The sequence below is a fragment of the Eurosta solidaginis genome, unplaced genomic scaffold (genome assembly GCF_040869045.1).
Source record: "Eurosta solidaginis isolate ZX-2024a unplaced genomic scaffold, ASM4086904v1 ctg00001022.1, whole genome shotgun sequence".
In the NCBI taxonomy this organism is placed as follows: Eukaryota; Metazoa; Arthropoda; class Insecta; order Diptera; family Tephritidae; genus Eurosta; species Eurosta solidaginis.
The window spans coordinates 218,503-231,183 of NW_027136916.1; the positions used below are offsets into that span (position 1 = coordinate 218,503).

General features: G+C 33.3%; 1 pseudogene; it reads left to right on the forward strand.

Annotated features, from left to right (window-relative positions):
* Positions 1-12,681, forward strand: part of LOC137235796 (uncharacterized) — a 601,114-nt pseudogene that overhangs the window by 159,438 nt on the left and 428,995 nt on the right.

A 12,681-nucleotide genomic window follows, 5' to 3' on the forward strand; every position in this document is an offset into this window, starting at 1 on the left:
GGTGTGAGGTCTATTAAATGTGATAGCTTAATGAACAAAAATTTCTATTGAAATACATTTTTAAAAGGAAATAATTAAATATGGTGAATATTTTATAGTTTCAATTGAAATTAACACCACATTTACAGTGAAAAAGATTTGATCAAAAAATGTTTAAAGAATATTCGCACTGTGGGTGAAATCGACTGTCAGACCAGTCGAAAAAGAGGTTCTTTTGAGTTTGAAAGTTTTTTAATTTTGAAATTCAAATTTTTGTGTTTGTATAAAATAAATCAAATGCAAAAAATTTCATTTGATTTAATAAAGGTTTCACTTAACTTAAAAAAGTTTCGTTTGATTTAAAAAAGTTTCATTTCATTAGAAATGAGTTTCATTTGACATAAAACAAAATTCATTTGATTTGAAAACAGTTTCATTTTATTAGCAAAGAAATTTTATTTGGCTCGGAAAATGTTTGATTGGGTTTGAAAAAAGTTTCATGTTACTTGAAAAAAAGATTAATTTGATTTGAAAAAAATTTATTTTAAATGAAAAAGCTTCAATTCAAGTTTCATTTGATTTGAAAAAAAAAATTATTTTATTAGAAAAAAAGTTTAATTTGATTGAAGTAAGTTTCATTTAATTAGCAAAGAAGTTTCATTTGGCTTGAAAAATGTTTCAACAGATTTGAAAAAGTTTCGTTTGATTTGAAAACAGTTTCATTTTATTAGCAAAGAAGTTTCATTTGGCTTGAAAAATGTTTCATCATATTTGAAATAAGTTTCGTTTGATTCGAAAAAAGTTTCATTTTATTAGCATAGAAGTTTCATTTGGCTTGAAAAATGTTTCATTTGATTTGAAAAAAGTTTCATTTGATTTAAAAAAAAATGCATATTGTTGGAAAAAAGTTTTATTCAATACGAAAAAATTTCATTTGAGTTGAAAACAAGTAAGGAAGTTTAAGTTCGGGTGTAACCGAACATTACATACTCAATTGAGAGCTATGGTGACAACATAAGGGAAAATAACCATGTAGGAAAATGAACCGAGAGAAACCCTGGAATGTGTATCAAATGAAAGGCATTAAAGAGTATTTTATGAGGGAGTGGGCCATAGTTCTATAGGTGGACGCCATTTAGGGATATAGCCATAAAGGTGGATCAGGGTTGACTCCAGAATGCGTTTGTACGATATGGGTATCAAATTAAAGGTGTTAATGAGTATTTTAAAAGGGGAGTAATCCTTAGTTCCATAGGTGGACGCCGTTTCCAGATATCGCCACAAAATTGGACCAGGGGTGACCCTAGAATTTGTTTGTACAATATGGACATCAAACGAATGGTGTTAATGAGTATTTTAAATGGGAGTGGGCCTTAGTTCTATAGGTGGATGCCGTTTCGAAATATCGCCACAAAGGTGGACCAGGGGTGACTCTAGAATGCGTTTGTACGATATGGGTATCAAATGACAGGTGTTAATGAGTATTTAAAAGGGAGTAATCCTTAGTTCCATAGGTGAACGCCGTTTCGAGATATCGCCATAAAGGTGGACCAGGGGTGACCCTAGAATTTGTTTGTACAATATGGGTATCAAAAGGAAGGTGTTAATGAGTATTTTAAAAGGGGTAATCCTTAGTTCCATAGGTGGACGCCGTTTCGAGATATCGCCATAAAGGTGGAGTAGGGGTGACCCTAGAATTTGTTTGTACAACATGGGTATCAAAAGAAAGTTGTTAATGAGTATTTTAAAAGGGAGTAATCCTTAGTTCCATAGGTGGACGCCGTTTCGAGATATCGCCATAAAGGTGGGCCAGGGGTGACTCCAGAATTCGTTTGTGCAATATGGGTATCAACCGAAAGGAGTTAATGAGTATTTTAAAAGGGAGTGGGCCTCAGTTCTATAGGTGGACGCCTTTTCGAGGTATCGCAATAAAGGTGGACCAGGGGTGACTCTAGACTTTGTTTGTACGATATGGGTATCAAATGAAAGGTGTTAATGAGTATTTTTAAAAGGGAGTGGGCCTTCGTTCTATAGGTGTTCGCCTTTTCGAGATATCGCCATAAAGGTGGACCAGGGGTGACTTTAGAATATGTTTGTACGATATGGGTATCAAATGAAAAGTGTTAATGAGTATTTTAAAAGGGCGTGGGGCTTAGTTCTATAGGTGGACGCCTTTTCGAGATATCGCCATAAAGGTGGACCAGGGGTGACTCTAGAATGAGTTTGTCCGATATGGGTACCAAATTAAAGGTATTAATGAGAGTTTTAAAAGGGAGTGGTGTGAAGGTGTTTTCCAGATATCGACCATAATGTGGACCAGGGTGACCCAGAACATCATCTGTTGGATACCGCTAATTTATTTATATATGTAATACCTGCCAAGATTTGAAGGGTTTTTTATTTCGCCCTGCAGAACTTTTTCATTTTCTTCTACTTAATATGGTAGGTGTCACAACCATTTTATAAAGTTTTTTCTAAAGTTATATTTAGCGTCAATAAAACAATCCAATTACCTTACCATGTTTCATCCCTTTTTTCATATTTGGTATAGAATTATGGCATTTTTTTCATTTTTCGTAATTTTCGATATCGAAAAAGTAGGCGTGGTCATAGTCGGATTTCGTTCATTTTTCATACCAAGATAAAGTGAGTTCAAGTTAGCACGTGAACTAAGTTCATTAAAGACATGTCGATTTTTGCTCAAGTTATCATGTTAACCGCCATGCGGAAAGACAGACGGACGACTGTGTATAAAAACTGGGCGTGGCATCAGCCGATTTCGCCCATTTTCACAGAAAACAGTTAACGTCATAAAATCTATGGCCCTACCAAATTTCAAAGGGATTGGTTAATTTTTGTTCGACTTATGGCGTTAAAAGTATCCTAGACAAATTAAATGAAAAAGGGCGGAGCCACGCCCATTTTGAAAATTTCTGGTATTTTTGTATTTTGTTGCACCATATCATTACTGGAGTTGCACGTTGACATAATTTACTTATACACTGTAAAGATATTAAATTTTTTGTTAAAATTTGACTTAAAAAAAATTTTTTTTTAAAAGTGGGCGTGGTCCTTCTCCGATTTTGTTAATTTTTATTAAGCTTACATATAGTAATAGGAGTAACGTTTCTGCCAAATTTCATCATGATATCTTCAACGACCGCCAAATTACAGCTTGCAAAATTTTAAATTACCTCCTTTTAAAAGTGGGCGGTGCCACGCCCATTGTCCAAAATTTTACTAATTTTCTATTCTGCGTCATAAGTTCAACTCACCTATCAAGTTTTATCGCTTTAGCTGTCATTTGTAATGAATTATCGCACTTTTTCGGTTTTTCGAAATTTTCGATATCGAAAAAGTGGACGTGGTTATAGTCCGATAGCGATCTGAGATGAGTGCTCAGGAACCTACATACCAAATTTCATCAAGATACCTCGAAATTTACTCAAGTTATCGTGTTAACGGACGGACGGACGGACGGACGGACGGACATGGCTCAATCAAATTTTTCTTCGATCCTGATTATTTTGATATATGGAAGTCTATATCTATCTCGATTCCTTTATATATGTACAACCAACCGTTATCCAATCAAACTTAATATACTCTGTGAGCTCTGCTCAACTGAGTATAAAAATTCATTTGACTGAAAAAATATTTTTTTTTTTTTTATTTGAAAAAAATTTCAGTTGACATAAAACAAAATTAATTTGATTTGAAAAAAGTTTAATTTGACTTGAAAAAAAGTTTCAATTGATTTGAAATAAGTTTGGTTTAATATGAAAAAATTTCATTATATTAGCAAAGAATTTTTATTTGGCTCGTAAATGTTTAAATAAATTTGAAAAAAATTACATTTGACTTGAGAAAAATTTCATATTATTTAAAAAAAAGTTTTTTTTTTGATTTGAAATAAGTTTCATTTAATTAGCAAAGAAGTATCATTTGACTTGAAATATGTTTCACTTGATTTGTAAAAAAAAATCATATTGTTTGAAAAAAGTTTTATTCGATACGCAAAAAATTGCATTTCCACTGAAAAAGGTTTCATATAACTGTAAAAAGATTTCTTTTGATTTGAAAAAAGTTTCATTTGACTGGAAAAATATTTCTTTTAATTTGAAAAAAGGTTTTTTTTTTACATGAAATAGGTTTAAGTTTATTTGAGAAAAGTTTCATTTGATTTGAAAAAATGTTTCAATTGATTTGAGAAAAGTTTGATTTGACTTGAAAAAAGTTTCATTTGATTCGAAAAAGTTTGATTTGACTAGAAAAAAGTTTCATTTACCTTGAGAAAAAATTTCATTTCCTTCAAAAAAATTTCATTTGACTTGAAAATTTTATAAATATATATCTTTATTTTCGTCCTTAAAATTACTCAGGAGTTCAAGTAATAATTAATGAATAAAAATTTTAGCTCAAATCTGTTTTCGCGCTGGGGGTCAGGAGTTCTACATAAATTTCAAAGAATATTCAAGCTTTCTAGTTAATTTGATTGGGGCGAGATTACTTGGAAGGCTCAAGGTGGTCTCGGTTCAGAGATGGTGGGGCTTGTAACTTAATTTTGCTTATTGCCAGAAACTAACGGACATATATCTGAAAAATGATCGTTAACATCGATAACATTCTCCAAAACCTTCGGTAAGTGATTCTATTCTGGTAAATTTTTCAATTTTTAGCCAAAGTAAATTTTATGAAGTTCCAGTTTCAATTATCTTAAAATCACTCGCATGCGCCTGAAAGTATATTTTTTAAATAGCCAACAATTACGCACAGCTGAAGGTAGTGAAACAAAAAGCGCAAAAGACAAAATGTTGCATACTTGTGGGCGCACCTGATATTGCCCGAGAGAACTAGGTAAATGTGGTGCTAGAGGGTAGAAAAGATCGCATTAAAAAATTGAGTTGGTACTATCTTTATCAGCACATTACTCTCACTCATTTTTGATTGGAAGAGAATTAATTTTCTCTTACAGTGAAATTAAAACTAAACAAAATGAATTTAATCAAAACATTCTAAGCGATTTTCAATGTATTAATTTTCAAGCTTTCTTCTCTCTCTCTTCTCTGAATTCATTACAGATGCAAGCGAAAAACTGAAGATTCAATAGCAAAAACTACAGCAAAAAAAAAACAAACAGCTGTTGGTACAATAAGTAAAATACGAGTTACTGTCGAACTTTAGTTACAAGAACAGTCCGCTTACGGGCTTTGAGAATATCCAATGCTAGCGAATGACAAATAGAAAAACAACTAGTACGACAAGCACAAATACACCTGAAACAGAAGCAGTATCAGCAGATTCAGCAATTCCAGGTAAATCTAAAAGAAATTGCTAGAAAATATTGAGTGCAACATTTCGTTTTTCTTTGCTCATTTCATATGCATTTTTTACGATTTTCGATTCCTACTGCGATATTCATATTGTTTATTTTTTTTTGTTTTTTTTACTGCAATTTTAATATACTTAGAATGTTGCCAAAAGCAATAAAATTGTAAGCAATGCTTGGCAACAGTCATATGCCACTTGTTGAATTTCTGCAAATTTTAATATGAAAGAGGGGGCAATAAGCAGGTGCACCTAAAATTATGCACCACAGACACATTTTTATTTTATGAAGCAAATAAATAAACTAAGAAAGCAAACATATGTATTTTTCGTATAACCAATCGCTGCAGCAACAATACTAAAATAAAAAAATGAAAAATAAGTGATTTCATAGTAAATGAATGACTGCGCCAACAAATTATGTCGTGCATTGTAAAACAAAGCATACTTTAAGGCGTACACGCTATGTAGAAACAGCTGCCAGTAGACTTATGGTATTCGTATTGACCAGTTGATAGCTGAAATATTTCCAAATTTAGCATGTAAACACATACATTTGAATGCATATGTATGAATGTGTGTGTGTTTTAACGTAGAGATTTATTATTTTGAACTGCTTTGATAGTAACTATGCCATGACCATAATAATGTTGGTTATCGAGCATGCGACATGCAGTAAAATAACAAATGCTGAAAGAATTATAGCAGCAAATTTGGCTGGAATGTGGAAACTTTAAATATTAAATTTTAAAATACGAGCGCAGCTGAGCAGGCATTTTAATGCCAACGTAGCTTACTGAAAAAATGTTCTAAGATAAAATTTCATTTAAAGATTTTTTTAGTTAGTTTATTTTTTGTCGGAAAGGAAAATGAATATAAACAGAAAAGTAGAGTGTAGAGAAGTACGGAGCAGAGGGAGTAAAAGTGAGCACTCCCGCTGAGAATTGCCCAACTTTGGGGAGCAGTGGTCGACCCAACATAACTCGAGATTAAGCAATTGGAATAGGCGCTTGAGGCGGTACATGTCATTCGGAGGGAGTTCAAGAGGTTTGCTGTGCGAAACCTTCGGTACTGCAACCAGAATGAGGAGAAGGAAGCTTCGAGCGGCAGAATGAAGGGCCAACGTTCGGCGAAGGTGGTGAGCCTGCTTTTAAGAACCAGAAAGGACCAAGTGCCAGGGCCGCAGATCCAAACGATATAAAAAATTAAAGAGCTCCATGCGTGATGAGGTCGGAATATACGCTGCGGCTTCTGCGGAGTCAGAACACGAATATACCGACACAGAATTGGAAGGTATTTACTGTATCTCGGCCTATGAAGGAGGGTCAGCACTACAAATTCCAGATAAACAAGCAGGCGGAAGATATGTTGTATACACAGCTTGAGAAAACTTAGGAAAAGATGTTTTACAGAAGAAGGATAACAGCATCAATACGCTGGAAGCTTGAAAAGAACCTCGAAAGCCTCAAAATAAGGGGACTAAGGGAGGACAAGAAGATCGTAGAGGAGGACAACCGACATAATGATGCTGCGGATCTTACATAGCAACATCCAACACAGCATTTACGCCTGATGAAGAAAATTTCAGAGGATAACAATCGCAAAATACAAAAAGTGGGCGGGACTGAAAAGGGCCTCGAAAGCTTTAAACCAAACCTAACCTTATTTTTTTGCATCTGAACTTCTTGCGTTGGTATGTGCTGCTCATATTAAGATTTCAACGCAACGGGACTTCTAGAATGTCCGCTTTCCACCGTGGCTCAGTGGGACGTTGGACCAGTCATGGATCCTGATTTAAAATAAAGTCGGATGTTTTACAAGGGCAAACATACCTGGCCTGTTTAAATATGTCTCCTACGAGACAAGCTGACTCCACTTCGAGTGCCGGTGATATGGGCGTTACTCGTAGAGATATAAGGCTAAAATGTTGGTAAGAGTAGGCTCAGGCTCAGCTTGTCTGTGCCCACAATCGGCGCCAATTGTTGCGCTCGTCGAAGCCAGTCGAATATTTCACTATTTCGTTATTAAGAAGCAGTGAGGCTTTGTAAATTTGCAAAGCTCACTACTTTGTCACTCTCAGATGGTCCAGCTAACTTTCTTCAGCCATTGAAAAGGCTTTATTGCAGGCCACTTAAAGGAGTTCCGGATTTTCTTCATAACAGGGTTTAATGATGAGAGTGTTATCAGGGTATTTATATGACAACATTGATTTTTCGATTCTGAGTTGGTAAAAACGACCGTGCGTCTAACCCGCTAACACAACTTGTGCCTATTAAACTCCTATTAGCCTCTCTCTTCAAACAAGAAGTCATATCTTGGATATTTCCCGGATTCTCCACGCTCCTTTTTTCAACATATTCTACTGTAAACATTTATTCCCCCAAAAGCATTGCTCTTCCTCTCTTCTCACTAAAAACTTAATTTTTATGAACACTTTATTGCTTACAATAAAGTTTTACTGTTTCAGGCGCTTAAGCGCAGCGGGGAATATTACAAATAATAACTAGAACCAGCAAATTTTTTATACTTTTTAACATTATTTCGCTATTTTTCCTGCCGCTCAAAATGTTAATGTCAAAAATTCACTAAAAACAAATGTATTACGTACATAATGGGCGTGTAATACATGGAGGTGGCGGCAGCTAGACGGCACTGTGGAGCGTATTTGTAGGTGATATGTTAAAATGAAATAAAAATATCAGTGCTATTCGGAGTTTCGTGGGGGTTCTGCCGTACTTATCAAAACCCTTTGACTTATTAATCTGACATTTATCTAACTAAAATTTTCGAGCGTATATCTGTAAAATTTTTAATTGAAATGGGTCGTAGTACCCAAAACTTGTGTCAGAGGAAGGCACACTTCCCACGAAGTTGCGCGTCACAATTTTTGCCTAATGTAACACCAATCATCTTTTCAATTTTAATTTGAAATTTTCAATTTTTTTTATTTTTTGCTTTCATCAATATTATTTTCATTATTTAAAGTTTATTTTATTAATTTCATTTTCTTTAAGCTTACTTTTTTTATTTTATTTTATTTTATTTTATTTCATTTCATTTTGTTTTGTTTTAGTTTCTTTACTTTTTATACTCAGTTGAGCAGAGCTCACAGAGTATATTAACTTTGACTGGATAACGGTTGGTTGTACAGGTATAAAGGAATCGAGATAGATATAGACTTCCATATATCAAAATCATCAGTATCGAAAAAAAATTCGATTGAGCCATGTCCGTCCGTCCGTCCGTCCGTCCGTTAACACGATAACTTGAGTAAATTTTGAGGTATCTTGATGAAAATTGGCATGTAGGTTCCTGAGCACTCATCTCAGATCACTATTTAAAATTAACGATATCTGACTATAACCACGCCCACTTTTTCGATATCGAAAATTTCGAAAAATCGAAAAAGTGCGATAATTCATTACCAAATATGGATTAAGCGATGAAACTTGGTAGGTGAGTTGAACTTATGACGCAGAATAGAAAACTAGTAAACTTTTGGACAATGGGCGTGGCACCGCCCACTTTTAAAAGAAGGTAATCTAGAAGTTTTGCAAGCTGTAATTTGGCATTCATTGAAGGTTAGGTTACGCCCACTTTTTAAAAATTTTTTTTTTAAATTAAAATTTTAAAAGAAAAGTTAATATCTTTACAGTATATAAGTAAATTATGTCAAAATTCAACTCCAGTAATGATATGGTGCAACAAAATACAAAAATAAAAGAAAATTTCAAAACGGGCGTGGCTCCGCCCTTTTTCATTTAATTTGTCTAGGATACTTTTAATGCCGTAAGTCGAACAAAAATTTACCAATCCTTGTGAAATTTGATAGAGGCTTAGATTCTAGGACGATAACTATTTTCTGTGAAAAAGGGCGAAATCGGTTGAAGCTACGCCCAGTTTTTATACACAGTCGACCGTCTGTCCTTCCGCTCGGCCGTTAACACGATAACTTGAGCAAAAATCGATATATCTTTACTAAACTCAGTTCACGTACTTATCTGAACTCACTTTGTATTGGTGTAAAAAATGGCCGAAATCCGACTATGACCACGCCCACTTTTTCGATATCGAAAATTACGAAAAATGAAAAAAATTCCATAATTCTACACCAAATACGAAAAAAGGGATGAAACATGGTAAGGCAATTGGATTGTTTTATTGAAGCGAAATACAACTTTAGAAAAAACTTTATAAAATGGTTGTGACATCTACCATATTAAGTAGAAGAAAAGAAAAAGTTTTGCAGGGCGAAATCAAAAGCCCTTGGAATCTTGGAAGGAATACAGTTCGTGGTATTACATATATAAATAAATTAGCGGTACCCGACAGATGATTTTCTGGATCACCCTGGTCCACATTTTGGTCGATATCGCGAAAACGCCTTCACATATACAACTAAGGGCCACTCCCTTTTAAAACCCTCATTAATACCTTTAATTTGATACCCATATCGTACAAACACATTCTAGAGTCACCCCTGGCCCACCCTAATGGCGATATCTCGAAAAGGTGTCCACCTATAGACCTAATGCCCACTCCCTCTTAAAATGCTCAGTAACACCTTTCGTTTGATACCCATATCGTACAAATATTCTAGAGTCACCCCTGGCCCACCCTAATGGCGATATCTCGAAAAGGTGTCCACCTATAGACCTAATGCCCACTCCCTCTTACAATGCTCAGTAACACCTTTCGTTTGATACCCATATCGTACAAACACATTCTAGAGTCACCCCTGGTCCACGTTTATGGCGATATCTCGAAAAGGCTTCCACATATAGAACTAAGGCCCACTCCTTTTTAAAATACTCGTTAACACCTTTCATTTGATACCCATATCGTACAAACAAATTCTAGAGTCACCCCTGGTCCACGTTTTTGGCGATATCTCGAAAGGGCATCCACCTATAGAACTAAGGCCCACTCCCTTTTAAAATACTCATTAACACCTTTTATTTGATACCCATATATTACAAACAAATTCTAGAGTCACCCCTGGTCCACGTTTATAGCGATATCTCGAAAAGGCGTCCACATATAGAACTAAGGCCCACTCCTTTTTAAAATACTCATTAATACCTTTCATTTGATACCCATATCGTACAAACAAATTCTAGAGTCGCCCCTGGTCCACCTTTATGGCGATATTTCGAAAAGGCGTCCACCTATAGAACTAAGGCCCACGTCCTTTTAAAATACTCATTAACACCTTTCATTTGATACCCATATCGTACAAACAAATTCTAGAGTCACCCCTGGCCCACGGTAATGCCGATATCTCGAAAAGGCATCCACCTATAAATCTAAGGCCCACGCCCTTTTAAAATACTCATTAACACCTTTCATTTGATACCCATATAGTACAAACAAATTCTAGAGTCACCCCTGGTCCACCTTTATGGCGATATTTCGAAAAGGCGTACACCTATAGAACTAAGGCCTACGCCCTTTTAAAATACTCATTAACACCTTTCATTTGATAACCATATCGTACAAACAAATTCTAGAGTCACCCCTGGTCCACGCTTATGGCGATATTTCGAAAAGGCATCCACCTATAGAACTAAAAACCCACGCCCTTTTAAAATACTCATTAACACCTTTCATTTGATACCCATATCGTACAGACAAATTCTAGAGTCACCCCTGGTCCACCTTTATGGCGATATTTCGAAAAGGCATCCACCTATAGAACTAAGGCCCACGACCTTTTAAAATACTCATTAACACCTTTCATTTGATACCCATATCGTACAAAAAAATTCTAGAGTCACCCCTGGTCCACCTTAATGGCTATATCTCGAAAAGGCGTCCACCTATAAAACTAAGACCCACGCCCTTTTAAACTACTCATTAACACCTTTCATTTGATACCCATATTGTACAAACGCATTCTAGAGTCACCCCTGGTCCACTTTTATAACGATATTCCGAAAAGGCGTCCACCTATAGAACTAAGGCCCACTCCCTTTTAAAACACTTATTAACACCTTTCGTTTGATACCCATATCGTAGAAACAAATTCTAGAGTCACCCCTGGTCCATCTTTATGGCGATATCTCGAAACGGCGTCCATCTATAGAACTTAGGCCCACTCCCTTTTAAAATACTCATTAATACCTTTCATTTGATACCCATATCGTACAAACAAATTCTAGAGTCAGGCCTGGTCCACCTTTATGCCGATATCCCTAAATGACGTCCATCTATAGAACTATGGCCCACTTCCTCTTAAAATACTCTTTAATACCTTCCATTTGATACACATGTTATACAAACACATTCCAGGATTACCCTAGGTTCTTTTTACAACATGGTGATTTTCCCTTACTTTATCTCCACAGCTCTCAACTGAGTATGTAATGTTCGGTTACACCCGAACTTAGCCTTCCTTACTTGTTTAATTTCATTTTATTTTTTTTTTTTTATATAAAATTTTTTTTTCTTTCGATTTATTTAACATAATTTTATTTATTAGTTTTTTATTTCACTACATTTCATTTCATTTCTATTTATTTTATTTCAATTTATTTAATAATTTCTTTTATTTTTTTTATATATATATAAAACAATTTTTTATTTTATTTTATTTTGTTTCATTTAGTTTATTTTATTTTATTTAATGTTATTTCACTGTATTTTATTTTTTATTTTATTTTTTTATTTTATTTTATTTTGTTTCATTGTATTTTATTTTTTATTTTATTTTTTTTATTTTTTTTTTACTTTATTTTATTGTATTTTATTTTATTTTATTTTATTTTATTTTTTGTTTCTGCTTTATTTAATTTTTTTTATTGTATTGAATTTTATTTAACTTTTGTATTGTATTATATTTGATTTTATTTTATTATATTGTATTTTATTTTATTCTTTTCCTTTTTGGTATTTTGCTTTATTTAATTTTATTTCATTGTATTCTATTTTATTAAATTTATTATATTTTATTATTTTCCTTTTTTTGGTACTTTGTTTTATTTTATATTATTTTATTTGCCTTTTTTTGTTATATTATTTAATTTTAATTTTATTTTATTTTATTTTCTCATATTTTATTATATTTTACACGATTTTATTTGCTTCTGTTCTATTTTATGTTATTAAATTTTTTTATTTTATTATATTTTAATTTTATTTATATTTATTTTATTCAAATTTATTTTATATTATTTTATTTTACTTTTTTATATTATTTTATTTTATTTTATTTTATTTTATTTTATTTTTATTTATTTTATTTGTATTTATTTCATTTAATTTAATTTAATTTTATTTTATTTTATTGTAATTTATTTTATCATATTTTATTCTATTTTACTCGTTTTTATTTTCTTCTGTTCTATTTTATGTTATTAAATTTTTTTTATTTGA